This window comes from Heptranchias perlo, chromosome 18 (assembly GCF_035084215.1).
Source record: "Heptranchias perlo isolate sHepPer1 chromosome 18, sHepPer1.hap1, whole genome shotgun sequence".
Classification (NCBI taxonomy): domain Eukaryota; kingdom Metazoa; phylum Chordata; class Chondrichthyes; order Hexanchiformes; family Hexanchidae; genus Heptranchias; species Heptranchias perlo.
In genome coordinates this window covers 36,978,096-36,997,693 of record NC_090342.1, presented here as the reverse complement: position 1 = coordinate 36,997,693, position 19,598 = coordinate 36,978,096, and the positions used below count along the sequence as shown (strand labels likewise).

Below are 19,598 nucleotides of genomic sequence, written 5' to 3'. Positions count from 1 at the left end.
GCGCTCTGAAATCCCGCCTTTTATCGGACGCTCCCTCCGCTCGGCTCGGCTCCTCTCAGCTGTGGGATTTTTAACATTCGCCTGCTCAAATGGACAAAGTCTCGGTTCAATATCTGATTCAAAGGAGAGCAGTGCCTCAGAATTGCACTGAAGTGTTAGCCTAGGTTATGTGCTCAATTGCTGGAGTGAAGTTTGAACCAACAATTTTCTGACTCAGAGTATAACCAATGATCCAAGCTGATACTCAGAATAAGGGAAAAAGAAAGTGTAAGAACAAGAGTCAAAAACAAATCGGAACCTCAGTGAAAGAAAGTGTGTAAGACTAATCCAGAAAAAGATGAGGGAGAGAGAAAAAAATTATAGTGCAGAACAAGCAGAGATTCAGTTACATACAGTGGCACAATTTTGTTAAAATTTGTATGTCCATGAGAAGTGCCATGGGAGATCAATCTGTGTACATTAGAACCAAGACATTAAGCTAATGGATATCACTGCTTTGAGACGGAACACTTTGCATATTGGAATCAACCACTCACAGGCTGAGATGGACAGTAAAATATCCACCAGCTTCTCCATCCCCCAGCAAACAAAATATCAAATAAAACATGAAAAGCAAACAGAGTAGAACAAACCGGGATTGTGGCCCTTTGACTGAGAATCTCGTGCTTTACCACAAGAGCTACTGGAACCCTCCACAAATTATAGTGCACAATCGGTTCCTTAGCACAAGCTAAATTATCCAAGTCCATTGTAATGCTCATTTTTCCAGTGTTCCTCAAGAGAAAGCAGACAGTATTTGTCCCTAATATTCTTATCTTTCTCTGTTACCGTTTGAATCTGCCTCTACCAGAAACCTTCTGTAATTGTTCAGAAAAGCACTCTCCTTAATAAAAAAAATGACGGAGACCTGGCTCAAAAAAGGGCAGGATTGGGTACTAAATATTCCTGGGTGTTCGGGAAAGATAGGGTAGGAAAGAAAGGGGGGGGCGGTGGTGGCAGTATTCACTAAGGAGAATAGTGCAGTACTGGAAAGAGAGGATGTCCTGGAGGGGTCCAAGACAGAATCTATTTGCTTAGAGTTAAGAAATAAAAGAGGTGCCATTACATTACTGGGTGTATTCTATAGGCCACCAACTTCTATAGGCCACCAACTAGTGGGAAGGATATAGAGGAGCAAATTTGCAGAGAAATTACAGAGAGGTACAAAAGCTATAGAGTAGTGATAACTGGGGACTTCAACTATACTAACATAGACTGGGATAACAATAATAATATAAGGGGCAAAGAGGGGGAGGAATTTTTGAAATGTGTTCAGGATAACTTTCTTAACCAGTACGTTTCCGGCCCAACGAAGAAGGAGGCATTGCTGGACTTGGTTCTAGGGAATGAGGCGGGCCAAGTGGAGCAAATGTCAGTGGGGGAGCATTTAGGGAGCAGCGATCAAAGCATCATAAGGTTTAGAATAGCTATGGAAAAGAACACGGACCACTCTAAAGTAAAATTAGTCAATTGGAAGAGGGCCAATTTCAATGGGATGAGAACAGATCTGGCCCAGATAAATTGGAATCAAAGATTGTCAGGCAAAACTGTAATTGAACAGTGGGCGGCCTTTAAGGAGGAGATGGTTCGGGTACAGTCCAGGCACATTCCCATGAGGCAAAAAGGTAGGGCAACTAAAGCCAGAGCTCCCTGGATGACAAAAGAGATAGTGAATAAGATGAAATGGAAGAAAGGGGCATATGACAGATGTCAGGTTGATAACACAGGTGAGAACCAGGCAGAATATAGAAAGTTCAGAGGGGAAGTGAAAAAGGAAATAAGAGGGGCAAAGAGAGAGTATGAGAATACACTGGTGGCAACATAAAAAGTCTTCTACAGGCTTGTAAACAGTAAACAAGTAGTAAGAGGAGGGGTGGGGCCGATTAGGTTCCATAAATGAGATCTACTCATGGAGGCTGAGGTACTAAGTGAGTACTTTGCATCCGTCTTTACCAAGGAAGAAGATGCTGCCAGAGTCTCAGTGAAGGAAGATATAGTTGAGATGCTGGATGGGCTATAAATTGATAAAGAAGAGGTACTAGAAAGGTTGGCTGTACTTAAAGTAGATAAGTCACCTGGTCCGGATGGGATGCATCCTAGGTTGCTGAGGGAAGGGTGGAAATTGCGGAGGTACTGGCCATAATCTTCCAAGCATCCATGGATACTGGGGTGGTGCCAGAGGACTGGAGAATTGCAAATGTTACACCCTTGTTCAAAAAAGGGTGTACGGGTAAACCCAGCAAGAAAAGGCCAGTCAGTTTAACCTCAGTGGTGGGGAAACTTTTGGAAATGATAATCCAGGACAGAATTAATAGTCACTTGGATGAGTGTAGATTGATTAGGGAAAGCCAGCATGGATTTGTTAAAGGCAAATCATGTTTAACTAACCTGAGAGAATTTTTTGATGAGGTAACAGAAAGGGTGGATGAGAGCAATGCTGTTGATGTGGTGTAAATGGACTTTCAAAGGGCGTTTGATAAAGTGCCGCATGGTAGGCTTATGATCAAGATTGCGGCCCATGGAATAAAGGGGGCAGTAGCAACATGGATACAAAATTGTCTAAGGGACAGGAAACAGAGAGTAATGGTGAACGGTTGTTTTTCGGACAGGAGGGAGATGTACAGTGGTTCCCCAGGGGTTGGTACTGGGACCCACTGCTTTTCTTGATTGATTTGGACTTGGGTGTAAAGGGCACAATTTCAAAATTTGCAGATGACACAAAACTTGGAAGTGTAGTGAACAGTGAGGAAGATAGTGATAGACTTCAAGAGGATATAGACAGGCTGGTGGCATGGGCGGACACGTGGCAGATGAAATTTAACGCAGAAAAATGCGAAGTGATACATTTCGGTAGGAAGGACAAGGAGAGGCAATATAAACTAGAGGGCACACCTCTAAAAGGGGAACAGGAACAGAGAGATCTGGGGGTATATGTGCACAAATCATTGAAGGTGGCAGGGCAGGTTGAGAAAGCGGTTAAAAAAGCAGACGAGATCCTGGGCTTTATAAACAGAGGCATAGAGTATAAAAGTATGGAAGTCATGATGAACCTTTAGAAAACACTGGTTCGGTCATTACTGGAGTACTGTGTCCAGTTCCGGGCACCGCACTTTAGGAGAGATGTGGAGGCATTAGACAGGGTGCAGAAGAGATTTACTAGAATGATTCCAGGGATGAAGGACTTTGGTTACGTGGATAGACTGGAGAAGCTGGGGTTGGTCTCCTTGGAACAGAGACGGTTGCAAGGAGATTTGATTAGAAGTATTCAAAATTATGAAGGGTCTAGACAGAGTAGATAGAGAGAGACTGTTCTCATTGGCGGAAGGGTCAAGAACCAAAGATGGTTGGCAAAAGAACCAAAGGTGAAATCAGGAGAAGCATTTTTTACACAGCAAGTGGTTAGGATCTGGAATGCATTGCCCGAGGGGGTGGTGGAGGCAGATTCAATCATGGCCTTCAAAAGGGAACTGGATAAGTACTTGAAAGGAAAAAATTTGCAGGGCTATGGGGATAGGGTGGGAGAGTGGGACTAGCTGGATTGCTCTTGCATAGTGCTGGTCTGGACTTGATGGGCCGAATGGCCTCCTTGCATGCTGTAACCTTTCTATGATTCTATGACCTTTTCACAAATTTTCTTAACCAGTAATGGTATTAATATTGTGTGTGCATGTGTGTGTATATAATTTGCGTGAAAATGTGGTTCAGAAGCAGTTTTTTCCACAAGCCAGTCTTAGGATGTTTTATGACAGATAATGAGAAATTGAGCACCGATAGTTTCCTGCTTTGAACCTGTTCATATGGATCAGAAGATAATTTATACATTTCACTTACGCCATGACAGATACAAAGTCCCTACTGCTCGAATTCTTCAGGATATTTTGTCATTGCATAAGTGGCACACATTACAGGGTATCTACTGTGTGATCAGTCCTTAAAAATAAAAGGCTTCTTCAAGCACGTTCCTTAGTAAGTAATGACATTGCACAGAGAAATCACACTTCAATTTTAGTGTGTAATGTTATACTCAACATGCCTTTGACCATTAATTCGCCAATATGAGTAATCTGTGTGAAGCAGCCTGTGTTTTATAATAATGAGCTAAACTTTCTGTTAAGTGGCAACTCTCTTTTTCAATCACCATTGGGTAGACGATTAAACTATGTTACTTAAACCAGTCGACAAAGGTTTTATGGTCATAAGCGTAATACAATGATTACAAGACTGTGTATAAAATCTTGGAAGTTCTGTGTTGAGGGGAAAAAGTAATTATTAACTGCAGCCTAATGAATCAAAGGGTTGACATGTAAGGTAGGATTCTTTTTCTGTTAAAAGGACATGGACACAACTAAATGAAATATTAAATCTATATACATACCAGAGTTCCCACTTTAATTATGCTGTCCTCATTCCAGCAGCACTTAAAATATCATACGATAGTTGCAAAAAAAACTTCAGAAAGCAGAGATTAGGTTGTACTGAGTGTAACTTTTTTGATATATGACTATAACATTTTGGTTGACCAAATTAATCTGTAATACTTGGGAGGTTTGTCAGTTGGGGGGTGGGTGGTTTAACTCTACAGCTCTGAATGAAGTGGGGTTAGCAACTATTAACCACTATGGCAGGGGTTGCATATGTAGTGGTTTTACATAGCACATGATGTGGCATTGTGAGGAAGCTGCACAGCCACTAGAAGACATTAATAATGAATACTGTCAGCTGGAGGAAGCTGTGGTAATTGTACAGTCATCGGGAATATGAGATTTAAAAAAATCATTGCATAATCGCACCCCATTAACTAAGGCAGATTCATGGAATTAAATCACAGCTGAATGCCAAACTCTACACAGCAAAGCATATTATACATGTTACTTTAATTGGATGCCAACATGAGATAAGTAATCTTAATTTTTTTCATGTACGTAATTATCACAAGGCATTTTTTCAGTACAATTGTGAGCTAGACAATACAATAAGGAGAAAAAAAAGAGACCACCCAAGAAACCAGAGTGGAATCCAGCCCAAACTTGAAATTGCAGCTCTTAAAAGATTACAAGTGAGTTAGTTCTGGGTCTCTATTTCTGTATGAACTTCAACAACCGTGTACACAATTGTCTGAGCCATTGAATTTTGCCACATTCTCTGGTTTCTTGAGAACATCTATCAAAAGCAGATAGTTTTGCAGGGAGTCCAAAGGGTAATGAAGTAGAAATAGAATTTTCTCCCCAAATTTATATATAAAAAAATATTAAGTCATGGGGTGGGATGAAGCGAAAGGGGAAGAAGAGAGAACAGGTATGTAAATTTGTCCTTGGCCCATGCAATCATGGAAAAGAGAAAATGAGACAAACTTACCACCATCTTAACGAGTTGGCCACAAGAAAGATTTGGAAATAAAAGACCTTCAAAAATGCATCCTGGGGCTTTTAGGGTGTGGGAAACTGCCCTTTCCATGGTCAACCTCTCATTGTATACAGAATCTACTGCCATGTGCCACTGTAGTAGAAGTTAGGCTCCTGAAATTATCAAATTATACTTGCACGTCTAGGATGAGAATACAAAAGGCGTCTATAATATTATATGAATTTCAACTGTTGTTACGGCAGATTTAAGGTCTTAAATGTTAAAAAAAGACACAAGCCCTGAAAATCTGCTTTGCCATTTGTACTGCAGTAGGACAGGACTCCTTTGTGATTTCTTAAAACTTTGATGTGGAGATGCTGGTGATGGACTGGGGTGGACAAATGTCAGGAATCTTACAACACCAGGTTATAGTCCAACAGTTTTATTTGAAAATCACAAGCTTTCGGAGGCTTTCTCCTTCGTCAGGTGAGTGTGGGATTCCATGAAAGGTACCGTATATATAGTCAGAGAACAACACCAGGCATTGTTCTCTGACTATATATGCGGTACCTTTCATGGAATCCCACACTCACCTGACAAAGGAGAAAGCCTCCGAAAGCTTGTGATTTTCAAATAAAACTGTTGGACTATAACCTGGTGTTGTAAGATTCCTTAAAACTTCACCATAGCTTCAACCTCACACAGTGATGGCTTGCAAGGAAAGCTCAAGAAAGTGGTGGCAGAAGGTGACAAGCCCAGAATTATGCAGATGCAGATCTGCCAGAGGAGAGATTGCCTACTGGGCTTGCAGGGAAGGAAGTCATCTAAATTAGTCACCAGAACCATGTGGAGAGATGGCAGTCAAGGTAAGAGAACTGCAACCTTTACTTTGGCATAATGGGACCCCCTCCACTGATCACCCTAATTTCTTAAATGGAATGACGAGTTGTCAATCACAATGTACTGTGGTTCAATGGCTCTAACTCTTCCAACTGGAAAGTGTTTGAAACTGCCCTCACAAGCCCTCCTTACATGCTGCTCCTTACAACTCCAACCTCTCATATCATAGGGTCCTTCGAGCACTTGTCCGTCCGGTTACATCAGTTGCTTAGTGCCACCTGGGAGATTCCTTTCGGATGCCCACCATCTCCTACTGCTGTTAATATTGTTCCAGGAGAAACTGGCACACAATTCTCAGGGCAAGCAGGCCACTGCCAGGGGAATGTCAGACATAAGGGAGCTTACAGATTTTGAGGAATAGGCTATTCAGCTCCAGGAGAGGCAAGTGGCTTTGATAGTGATAGCAAGGTCAGTGGGCTAGTGCCAGCTGCAAATGGGTGCTAAGCAGCACGTGTTCCTGCTAAGACCAATCTGCCATTGAACTCCAAGCTGTCAGTATCTTGTTGTCCTCTCTGGGTGCTGCACCCACACTTATTTCCCTTTCTTCCATAAGTGCCACACAGCAATGGGACGTGGAACAGTAGGATGATGATGATGAGGAGGAAGTGGGAGGAAGATTTTATGCACTGCTAAATAATAATGACAAAGACCGTCCTGCACCTTGTATTTCTGATACCCCAGCCTTCTCTCCCTTTATTATATCATGTTTGTCACCCACTTTATCTGTCCCATGCATCAGCTCAGACACTTTCACCTGAGGGGATCTAGTTAGTTGGGATGAGGATATTGCATCATGTTGTTCACTGAGTATGAGGGAAGTGGATGGGGAGTTGGCTGTTTCTCAGTGGATGCTGTGCAGGCAGCAGACTCAGACCTCATGGGTTCTACTATGAAAAGAAGGATGTTTGACAAACATCACAACTCTGTGCAGGCTCTGATATTGCTCTTCCAGGTTCTGCAGCATATGACAGGGATCTCAATTTGGTCCACTGACCTCAAATGCAGTGACATCAGGGCAGCTTTTTCCTCATTACAGAGATAAATGGACCATGTGGCTTCATTCCAGTCTGCGACAGTCCCCCCACACAGCAACATCCCAGGACAAGTCCTCCTCATCGGAAACACAGACTGCAGCCCCACCATCAACAGGCTTGAACACAGAAAGAGGCCATTTAGTCCATTGTGTCTGTGTTGGCCCTTTGCTAGAGCAATCCAAAATTAATCCCACTGCCCTGCTTTCTCACCATAGCTTTGTTTCTTTCTCTGCTTTAAATGTTTACCCAATTTTCTCAAAAAATTCAATGGCTTCTGCCTCAACTACTCCATGTGGCAAAACATTCCATGCTCCAACAACTCACTTGGTATCTCTTAATCTCTAACCTCACTCACTGATAATTTTAAATTGATGTCCTTTTGCCACCAACTCCTCAACCAGAGGAAATAATTTTTCGGTATTCACCCTATTAGAATGCTTCATAATTTTAAAAACCTCTATTAAAAATAGTCCCAATATCTCAAACCCCAAATTATAGTTTCTCATCTTACCAAATTTGGATTTGGTAACAGAATTTATCGAAGCCTCATGGGATCGATTTAGCTACTAATCAATCATGTGGATCTTACTGTGACTTGTTTATAACATTGTATTAAGCAAATGCTATGAAAATACCTTTTGAAGCTAGAGGAAATAAATCAATCAAAGTAACTATTTTTGGTCCCATTGCCAGAGGTTAAATAACATTCCCATTGGCATCACTTTGATTTAAATTACAAGTTATCATGGCACTGTACTAGCTAGCAATCTGCAAGTTCAACTTCAAAACATCCCATATGCATTTATTCCTGTAACAGGCTCAACTACTTGATTAGGTTATGTTAGTCCATTTTCTGCAATGGATTTCCCTGCATCATTTGAAACTGCCAATTTGTGGTGAAGGTTTGAAATTGACTACTGTGCTTGCTATAACTGTATTTTCAGTGCAATAGCTGGTGCTCGTAATGCGAAGGAACTGTACACAGAGCAAGCCTCAATCACATCTTCACAAGTACAGTCAATAAGTACAGTAGGTTAATCTCTGGGTGCAGGTTGAAGTTTTGATTGTACTTGCAATGCTGTTGCTGGAACTCACTCTATGCTTGGCCCCAGCAATGCAAATACAGTTACCAAGTATAGTGCTCAACCTCCTGTTAAAACACAGTGAGTGGCAGCTGAACTGCAGCGAAGCGAAATCAAGTTCACAATATTACAGGGCTTCTATTTGCTGATGGTTTTGTCAGTAAACTTTGTTTAGGGTTTTATAGTCATAGATAAGTATATCCCTTTACTTTGAACCCCTCAATCCTAACATATACAGACAAAAGCATGTGGTAAATATTAGTGGCAATAAAGTTGCATGTGATTTTCAAAATAAATGTAGGCGTATCAACAAACTTAATGGTGGGGAAAGGAAATAGAATCAATTCTTAACGTTCATGTTTACCATTGAGTCCCAAAGCAAAATTCAGGAAGACAAATTATTTTTTCATTTGTTTTTATTTGCCTTATGCTAAACTATCTGATTTTTTAAAAAGTTAAGTTGAAAATGATCTCTCTTTATTTGTGGTTGAGATGAGCAGGAGTAGAGTTGCTACAATAGAAGGTGGTGATAATGTTACAGAGGACAGGTTTACAGATTTTAATGTTTTCAACTGGTGTGCATGTCCCAAATATATGCTGCCATGATAGTGATCCTACGTTCTGCATTTTGACATTTAAGGGGTCATTTTCTGACTTTGCCCTCCAACTAGGGAGACTTTCCCACTAAGAATGCATTCAGAAATTCAGAACCATTCATGATTGGAAAGTCACATAGAGTGTACTTCCAATGGGTGAGGCTTCCTGCCATAGGGGATAAGTTAGAAAGCTATCTGTTATTTTTCACAGAACTATGCTTACAAACGAATATATCCTCAATCTTGCTGCACTTTTTGGTGGACAGAGAAATAGATTCAGACTTACTAGTCTTCCTAGTTCTTTCATGGTCTGGTAAGGAAGAAGCAGACACTTCCAGTACAGCACTAATTTCTGGTTACTGTAATGTGATCTTTTAACTTTACTCGAAAGCCCTGCTCCAATTTCCAAATATATGAAAAATAGCTTTTTGATTTTATTTGATCCTCTTTATCCTTTATCTATCTGGGTCATTCTCCAACTGCAACTGAGAGTGTGGGCAGTCGAGTGACCTGTTTCCGCCAATGCCACTTTTAACTGGATCTTGGAAGTGCATGAGAGCAGCACAGCAATTAATTTTCTTCCACTTTTCATAATTCTTGTGGGGAAATGCCTGGGTTGTACTTGGCCTTTACCATAAAGTACTGGTTTATTTACCATAAAGTACTGGTACTATACTTCAAAAAGGTATGGCTCTTCACTTTCACTGATAAGTTTCTGTGTCAATTAGAAATATCACCAACCAATAAGAAACTTAATTTTTTTTCCCTCAAATGTATGATTTCCGCCCCGCCCCGCACAATGACTTGATGGCTAAATGTATAGTGTTGCACAGAGCTTCAAAAATCAAGATGATCCAAATTCGATTACATTTCTAATCAAGCAGCTTTAAAACTTATACTATATGTAATGCTTTGTATTTTTTGCATTGCTATGTTTTAAATGAATGTGAAGTTCTATAAAGTTGAAGGTTGTGATAAGTGAACAAACCTATTTATTCACTTAACATGAAATTTCTGTTTTTTCCAGTCGTAGTCCAGAATGAGAAGGCACTGGGGTGCATGAAAGAAGACAAAGTTACATTAATATGCTTATATATGAATGTTAGAAGCATTAGATAAAAGTGGCAGAACTGAGGCTGTTGCGGCAGTAGGGAACTAAAATGTAGTGGGGGATATCAGGCTAAACCTATAGGATGGAACAAGATTTAATATTCAGACAGTGAGTGTGTTCAGAAGAACAGAAAAGGAGGTGGTGCAGCCATATTTGTTAGGGACAACTGGAAGATAAACTAAATTGATTCAACTAAGGAAAATAGTTTTCTCTATGAAGAGATAAGAAGGGTGTGAGAACAGGAAGATTATTATAAACCTAATGTAAATTGAGAAAACCCTTGTGGTCTAAAGTCAGAGTTGGTACACGTAATGCATGACTGCTTCATGACTCAGTGCAGACTCAGTAAAGTCATAAGATGTGTGTTCATCTTGACCGGATATTTGTAATTGGCCCAGACAATGTACAGGAAATGGAAGGTGTAGCCCCCCTGGAGAGACAGTGCAATCAAAAGGAGGCAGCCCAGAATTTTTAGAATGAGCTAAACAAAATGTGAGTGGGGCAAACCATGGCAGTTGAAATTTAATGCAGTGAAGTGTAAAGTATTGCACAGAGGAAGGGAAAGTGGGCAATATCCATACTCTATTAATGGTGTTGACATTAGCTATGGATGAGGTGGAAAGAAACCTAGGAATCCTGGTAGACTGAACATGTCCAACCAGTGCAGAGCAACAATCCAATAGAAAGTTGAACTACATGACCAAAACAGTACTTTCATTGAGGCACATTGTTGATTGGTCCTTTTGTCAGTAAACACTACCCCTGTGATAAGAATTATAAACAAGCGGAGAGTTAAGATCTTTTGCATTCTGAAAAGAGCTACAGACTGAGCGCTGATATAGAAAACATGGAGTGTTCTTAAACAGCCCAGTACCCGCAGGGATACAGGTCAGACCTGCTTATAAGTAATATATTGCAAGATTACAATTGAACACCTGCCACCTTTCCAAGGGGTAATGGACCTGATTTTATATGAACATGTTATGCCAGAGAAACACCTTTGCCAATGGCACAACAGGGAGCTGATTTTTGTTTACTACAAGATCCGTTGATAATGCAGCATTAGCTCCCTGAACATGTGGCAGGAAAGATTTATGTATTCTCATTGTTCAGAATACTGTTACACCCTCAGAAAGGTCATATTGCTTTTGATAGCACCATACCGGCCATGCAGACCATGTTTTTCAGATCTGCTCTCCTCTCTGAAATTTCTACTTGTTCTGTTGTTTATTAAGTACCCCTCTGAACAGAATTAATCTGTTTTTCTGAATAGGAAAAGCTGTCACTGTTCAAATTGCAATTATTAGCCCTTTCCGCAATTAAACCTTACTTAAGTTGGAATTGATACTGTTGTTTCGTCTGGGAATTGATACTGTTGTTTCATCTGGGAGGCTAATCACTTTAAATATGTAAGTGCTAGGATGGAGGGGAAAATCCTATCATGTGTGAGGTCTAATCTGCAGACGTGCTGAATGTGGTCTTAAAAGCCGTGGTATTACAGTGCATTCCAGCATAGGAACTAATGCAGAAAAAGAAAACAGCTTTACATTAGAGGTAATAATTCCACTCGCATAAGTACTTTTGTCAGCCAGGACTGGGAGAGTGGGGGCCAGAAAATAATGAGTTTGCAAATTTGCCAGTTTTCTACCCAATTAGTGCAATGCAACTTTCAGTACCTGGCTTGCTATATGGCATTGCTGACTGCTTAATTAGATAGTGAAATCTATTGCAAACAAGGGCATGATGCAGCCTTTTGCTGGTTTCCTGGATTGTCCTGGTTTCCCATTCAATGCTATGTCTGCAACTTTTATGTCTCCACTTTGTTCCAAGCTAGTATAGGGACCATCAGGTGCCAGCCTTGGCTCAGTGGTAGCACTCTCGCCTCTGAGCCGGAAAGTTGAGGGTTCAAGCCCCACTCCAGGGACTTGAGCACATAAACCAGGCAGGCACTTCAGTGCAGTACTGAAAGGGTGCTGCACTGTTGGAGGTGCCATTTTTTGGATGAGATGTTAAACCGAGACCCTGTCTGCCGTCTCAGATAGACGTAAAATTTCTCATGGCACTATTCGAGGAAGAGGAGGGGAGTTATCCTGGCGTCCTGAGCAACATTTATCCCTCAACTAACAACTAACACCGATGTTCTGGTCATATATTTCATTGCTGTTTGTGGGACCTTGCTGTGCGCAATTTGGCTGCCACATTTCTTACATTATGACTGTGACTGCACTTCGTTGGCTGTAAATCGTTTTGGGATGTCATGAGGTTGTGAAAGGCACTATATAAATGCAAGTTCTTTTTTAAAATTTCAATCTGTGACATTGGCAAATCTGCTGTCCATTGATGTATCAAACAGATGATTGTTACATTGTTGAGAAGGGTTAGCATTTTGATTTAGTTTCCCACTGATCAATAACAGGAGCATGACAATTCTGCCCAATTTTGCCACACTACTACATTTCCCAAAGCGGTCATTGATGGTATCCATATGACCATTCAGGAGGCAGGTTCCTGCTCCTTTGCAGGTATCACTTGATCCTCCTCGCTTACGCACTGTGATTCACCTGGTGTTAGCTCCCCAAACTCATTATCGAAATCCTCTGGAATGAGTGTAGCTGTGCTGGTGCTCGGACATATTCATGAGAGTGATGCAGTGTGTGCTGAGGTACTATCTTGCCTGGACCATGTCTAAGGCTACAGTAATAGAAGAGGAGCATGTGTTAGAATGCTGGCTCCAAGTGACACTTTCAAAAAGAACATGCATTTAAGATACTGCGGCCTAGAAATTGCACTTTGTTGCATCAGTGTTACAGGTGTAAAGCGGACGCAACAGGGCCTAATTTCAGGGACCAACATCCTGCACCCCAAGAATGCCTGAAAAACATCCCATGTGAAATTCTGTCGGGCTAATTTTCGGCACCCTAGCAGCTTCTAAAACTGGCATTAAGCCCCTTGTATATATAAGTGAGGAGACTAAGGCCTGTTTTAGGCCCCCTCACCGAAACTGGTCTGCGATGAGTGGGGCAGGCACAGGCCTGCCCTGCTCAGGAATCTTCAGCGGTCGCTGCAGCCTAAGCAATGGCTGCCTACGAGAGGTTAGTTTAAAAAAATTTTTAAAACATTCCTTTGGAGGCAGGAGGAGCAAGAGTGCCACATTTGCAGTGGGGTTGCCAACTCTGGTTGAATGTATTCCTGGAGGTTTCATCACATGACCTCCTGCCTCCAACTGCTCTACCCCCACGCTCCTGCCATTGATCCACGTCCATCCTCACGGCGCACCTCCTTCCCACACCAATTAGAATGCGAAAAGATTTCATTACCCAAATAGATGATTCTTGACTGTCAGTCAAACAGCCTTTCTTCCCATCTCCAATATTTTTATAACTAATAAACAGAAGTGTTCAAAGAAGGTGAAAAAAAACACAATTTTTTTTAATGGCCAGGGTTGCTTGCAGATGTGTCCTGCAAATCAATCTTCAATTCCTGGAGACTCCAGGCTAATCCTGGAGGTTCAGCAACCATAATTTGCAGTCAGGTTCTCCCACAGAAAGCCTGCTGTGTAGGTGAGAGCTCACCATGAATAATTAATTAAAGGACACCCGGAAGTTCTTGTGGGAACAACTATGTGCTATGTGGAGTATCCCAGAAAGCATCATTCCTGACACTAAATCAATGAAACTGGGATTATTAATCTTAAGTTCCTGTGCCATATACTGTTCCTGTTCAAAAGTATGAGCACTTCCAGTGCCACTCCCTTACTTGGTGTTCGAGGGTAAACAAGAGTAGCCAGGCCCAATGTGACTTTCCATCAGTTCTAACACTCTGTCCAAATTCAATGAATGCCTCATCTACTTGGTGCCTCCACTGATGATACATCGGAGACCATCAACATATAAAAAATGCCGACAGAAAAAGACCAGCTGGTCCACCTAACTTGTCCCATATAGTCGTGATGTCTCATGCATCACAATTAAAACATTTCCTTCCTACCCAGGTCCATGTAATCTTCTGGGAGAGGTGAAAAACCAATCGTGGGCATAAACATAACTGTTACAACTCTGTGTTATTATGATGCCTCATTGTGTCTTGTTTTTTGAAAGAAAAAAGTTCAGACAAAGAGTTTGGAAAAAATATTAATTAAGTGTTTTATAACACGCTTACATATATGCCAACATTTGAGGCTGTTATGTATAATATGCATAAAATGTAGGCAAATATTGGCAGAAGTACTAAAACTGCCATATTTTAACACATTTGTAAAAAATGTGATTCTTGCATTTAAATTAAATGTTGAAACTTTCTGAATCATGGTACAAATCTTGGCCTTTGTTAAAAGGCATTGTTCTGTAGATCGAATGTTTTAATAATTTTGAAATACAACTCAGGATAGCTGAAAAATAGAAATCTTTAGCAACCATTTCACTCTAGGGATATTATAGCATGTTTTGAGGTTTACCATAATATGATATGCACTCTCTGGAGGCAGTAGTATTGAGAACATGAATCATCTGAATCCATTTGCTTTTTGCATGCCCCTATGATTTATGTTCCTCCTTCTACCTCCCCCTATACTATTCTTCAGACTTAGAGGAACAGTGGATTTTTTCAATTCTACAATTTATCAGGGTAAATAATTCATTTTGTCCAACCTTGAATTGAGAATAGAACCCTACTGCAGGGAAATGAAGAAGGTAGGAGGATACCATCCATGGGTGGGAGACAAGCGAGTTGAATAAGCAGATGGGATCCTCTGTTACTATATTTATCATTGCAGATGGTTTTCTTTAATCCCAAGGCTGCACTGTGTTTGAACCACATCATTTCATGTAAATTCACAGCCTCATACATGTGGTATCTTTTATTCCTCCTCCCCAGGCCTGCTTATTTGATAATATTTCGTTCAGAAGTAATAAGTAACCTGATCCAGCTTCAACTTCTCTAATCTTTACATAATTGACAACAGTTCAGAATACCGAGTGTAAACATGAGCATGTGGGGGCTACTAGGAAAGGGGAAAATGAGGTCAGTTGTTAATCTTCAGTTTTGAGTAGGTTGCTCTGTAAATTTCACTGTCTTCAATTTGTTTAAATGGGACAAAAGTTATTGTAACACAGTGGGCGTAGTGCAGTCAACTGTGTAACGCAATGGATGATAAAGCTGTTGTTTCATCTAAAATCTGTGTTTGAATCCAACTAGATTAATGGAACAGAAGTTTCCCATCAATGGTTGGTTGATACCTAAGCAAAATGGGTTTAGCCAATCCCAATGTGTTTCTTAGTAATCTGAGGCTGCAGTGAAAAAATTACCATAACATGAGTTCACTCCGAGAGGCCATAAGGATGGTGAGGGTGGGAAGTAGACATGTCACACAGGTGCAACAGGAGTGCTCTGATGAGGATGGGGCTAAGACATAGGGGCCAAAAATCCCCAGCCCTGCTCTGCCAGCAGAAGTGCAGCAAAATGAGTACCAGGGACCTCCACTTCTCATCCTGCCAGAGTATACAGGGTCAGGGCGGGGTCACATCATTTGCATGGCATTGATAGGCAACTTGGGTGTCCACCGGAGAAAGGGGGTAGGAAATGCAACCCCAGATTTTGGGGGGTGGACGGACACTGGAACCCCATACCCACAAATGCTGGCAGACAAGCTGATCCTTTATAGGAGGGCCAATCAAAGTAAGAAATTAATGAGATTCCCAGGGTTTAAGGCCATGACCCCATTCTAAAGGCTCCAGTGGGCCCCACTTCTGCCCCTTGGAAGACCCGTATGCCAGATTTTTCCTATCATCCAGGTCACTGGGCAGTATGGAGGCCAGAAGGTTAAGGAAATTCTTGATGTTAAAAATTCTTGGCCAGTTCCCTCTGACATCTTGGGCCACGTTAGGAGCATGCGTAGGCTGTGCCCGCCCATGTCCCATCACAAATTTCCATCTTAGATTGGGACTCAGTGTATTTGGGTCCTGGTTTAATGCTGTTATCCTAAGTGATTTCCCAGAGGAAATTCAGGTAACCGTGTGGAGGGAACATTACCTTCTACGAGTCTCATGTTATACATGACCTAAGAGTGCATCATGCTGTGAAAAAACATCTTAATCACAAAACTCCGTTCTTCCCCACAGAATCCTGTTAAAACAAAAAAATGACAGGCTCTCCTCTGAAATTATCCTTTGCAGCTGTAATAGGGCAAGGGTGGGAATTCAATTCTATGATTTAGGGTTAAAGCTGGATTTTCTGAGCCATAGTTCTTGAATATGGCATGATGTAAAACAAAATATTATTTATATGCCAACCTAGAAAATGAGCAAAATCTGACTAACAGCTTTAAAAAAAAATGACAGCCCCCAAAAAAGCTGACCATTCAAGAATACAGACCTGATTAAAAGCCTATAAAAGCAAGTAGTTGCATGGGCTTGTAACTTAAGCTGTAGATATACCCAATATTTCTTTACTTGTACTGGTGGAAAAACCTTGTACATGAAAGCCTGAAAGGCAAATACAAATGTTGAAGGCACAAAATGTATTTTCAAGGGAGATCCAGGGCATGCCCCCCAAGATAATTTTGATTTTTGACATTTCATTTGGTGCATTTTCTACAATGAACATCAGCATTGCAATTTTTCCATCTCAAAAGGGATACATGCTGGATTTTATTGAAAACTACTCTCTCCTTGCCATTTGGGAACGTATTATTTTCCTTTATATTTTATAACTTCTTTCTCCCAGTAGCAGCAAATTATCTACTACTGGGAGAAACAGATTGTAATTCATTTTATTTTTGTGAACAAATTGCCTAATAGCAAATAGAGGATTTGAACTCTGTCTTATTGACAATGGGATCATTCTCGTCCCAGCTATAGACAGAAAATTTAGAATTGTTTCCCCCATCCAGGCCCTGGTACACGTGTTAACTTGTGATGCATTTCTTCAGTTGTGCTTTTGTTGCTGGTTATGTACAGCCTTTTCCTTTACAAGGAGACAACACAGTGACAAAGGAATCTGGGTGGCAATTATATGTCTTCACCCAGGTGTCTGCATTTTTCCCATGATTATAATTCTTGCAGGTGCCGATTCCCTATAAACATCCCTCCTTCAAAATTAGCACAACAACCTTATGGTAGGTAATGAGTTCAGACAGTGATATTAAATTAACAAAGTGCATTATTGATCCTAGGGGTTGCTTGTGAATCGTGCAGGTTCTCTTTCACCCAGTTAATCACAGAGATAGCATCATAGATAAGAGGGAAGGGTCATGTCTTATCATTTTTACAGGATGTCCATGGGCAATAGTGCCTTTGCTTACCTTGGCCAACCTTGTGAGCTCATGAAAGCTCCTTCAGCACTGTGTGGAATGTTAGAGGTTGCAGTGACTGTCTCTGTCCCATCCTTCCATAATGCTTGTGCCAGCCTCTTATGGGGCTTCCTGAAGGCCTTTCGTGCTGCTCCCCCTTCAGTCATTCTTGAAGTCTTTCACTTCCTTTGATGAGATTCTAGAATTTACAAAAAGCATGTGGCCCTGTAGTCAGCTGCAGTGTTATAAATGCAGCAGCACAATTTGATTTCCCTCCCTCCCTGTGGCAGTAAGCCAATGATCAGCTGTTTTATCACTCTAAACCCATCCTGCATACATAATTAGAACCACCCCAGGAAAATGGGGCAGGTTAATACCGGGATTACATAGGCGGAAGGCCCGCCTTGCCACTAACTGGCCAAACAGAGAAAGGTCTAGCCCACCCCCCTCCTCCTTCAACCCTCCCAATTCATGCTGGCACCCTTTTTTCCTCTCCCCTATCATTTTTCTCCTTCTCCAATCCAGTTCAAGCTGATGCTCTTCTTCCACCCTTTGTTCAAATTTCCACCTTCAACCACCCGCAGTTTGAGCAGACATTCATTCCACTTCTTCAATTTATGCTGGCACTTTCTCACCATTCACTCCCTCTCTGCTAATGCTGGCACTCTTTTTCTTCCTCCATTCCAAAGCACCACTCCGGCTTCTCCCCTCACCCCCAAAACACCACTCCCGGCTTCTCCCTTCACCCCCAAAACACAACTCCCGGCTTCTCCCCTCACCCTCAAAACACCACTCCCGGCTTCTCCCCTCACTCCCAAAGTACGACTCCTGGCTTTTCTTTCTCCCCCCTCCTCCCGCCTCCCCCAATATAGCATGATTTTCCTACTAATTGCATCCATCAAGATTGCTAAATGCACAGAGGAAAAGATTGTCGTATCTTTAGGAAGGTCATGAGTGGGTTAATTTATTTAATTATTCATATATCCAATTGTTTTGGATTATTGTTTTTTTTAGAAATTTTGTATGTAGCACCTAGGAAAAAAAAACAGAATTTGGGACTGATGTGTAAAGTTTTGGAATTTGTTTCGCTCAAGGTCATGGTGTAGGCCATTTAGCCCCTCGAGCCTGTTCCACCATTCAGTAAGATCATGGCTGATCTGTGACCTAACTCAATATACCCGCCTTAGCTCCATATCCTTAAAATCTTTAGTTAACAAAAATCTATCAATCTCAGATTTAAAATTAACAATTGAGCTAGCATCAACTGCTGTTTGGGGAAGAGAGTTCCAAACTTCTACCACTCTTTGTGTGTAGAAATGTTTCCTAACTTCACTCCTGAAAGTCCTGGCTCTAATTTTTAGGCTTTGTCCCCTAGTCTTAGACTCCCCAACCAGTGGAAATAGTTTCTCTCTATCTACTCTATCAGTTCCCCTTAATATCTTGAAAACTTCAATCAAATCACCCCTTAATCTTCTAAATTCCAGGAAATACAACTCTAGTTTGTATAATTGCTCCTTGTAATTTAACCCTTGGAGTCCAGGTATCATTCTAGTAAACCTACGCTACACTCCCTCCAAGGCCAATATATCTTTCCTAAGGTGTGGTGCCCAGAACTGAACACAGTACTCTTTTTTTTTTCTCCACAGATGCTGCCTGACTTGCTGAGTACTTCTAGCATTTTCTGTTTTTATTTCAGATTTCCAGCATACACAGTATTTTGCTTTTGAGTCACTCTTTAATTCATGGCCACTTCTCTTCCAGAAATGCCCACCTTGAATAAGTTCTACCCTTCTCTCCGACAGGATTTCCGTTTGTTTCTTTTACCTTGTTCACCTTCATTGCTTTCTGTTTCCCTTCTTGTGTTTGATAAGGTTCCAACTATAACTCACTTTCACAGCCACATCTCTTTCCTCAGCAACAGTCTCCGGCTCCGACTTATTCCACGTGGGTTCCAACTTAAATTCCACCCTTCATGTTTCAGATCCACCCATGATTACGGATATCCCCATGATATTCAGTGTTCCTCGAACCACTGCTCTTGCCGCTTCCATGCTTAATGCCATGCGCCTCCACATGCACTCTCTCGACCACTTCAGCTCGACTCACTCTACTTCAGAGTTGTCGTGGACCCCAGTTCCATTTCTTCCTTCGTCTAATCCAGCGCTTCAACAAAAAACTTATTTTCTTCTTTTCAGGTGTCAAGGACCG

At 41.4% G+C, this 19,598-nt stretch overlaps 1 protein-coding gene across 8 annotated transcripts in view; it reads left to right on the top strand.

Moving 5' to 3' along the window:
- LOC137334765 (ELKS/Rab6-interacting/CAST family member 1-like) overlaps positions 1 to 19,598 on the top strand; it is a 1,087,823-nt gene that overhangs the window by 698,621 nt on the left and 369,604 nt on the right. The window lies entirely within an intron of this gene.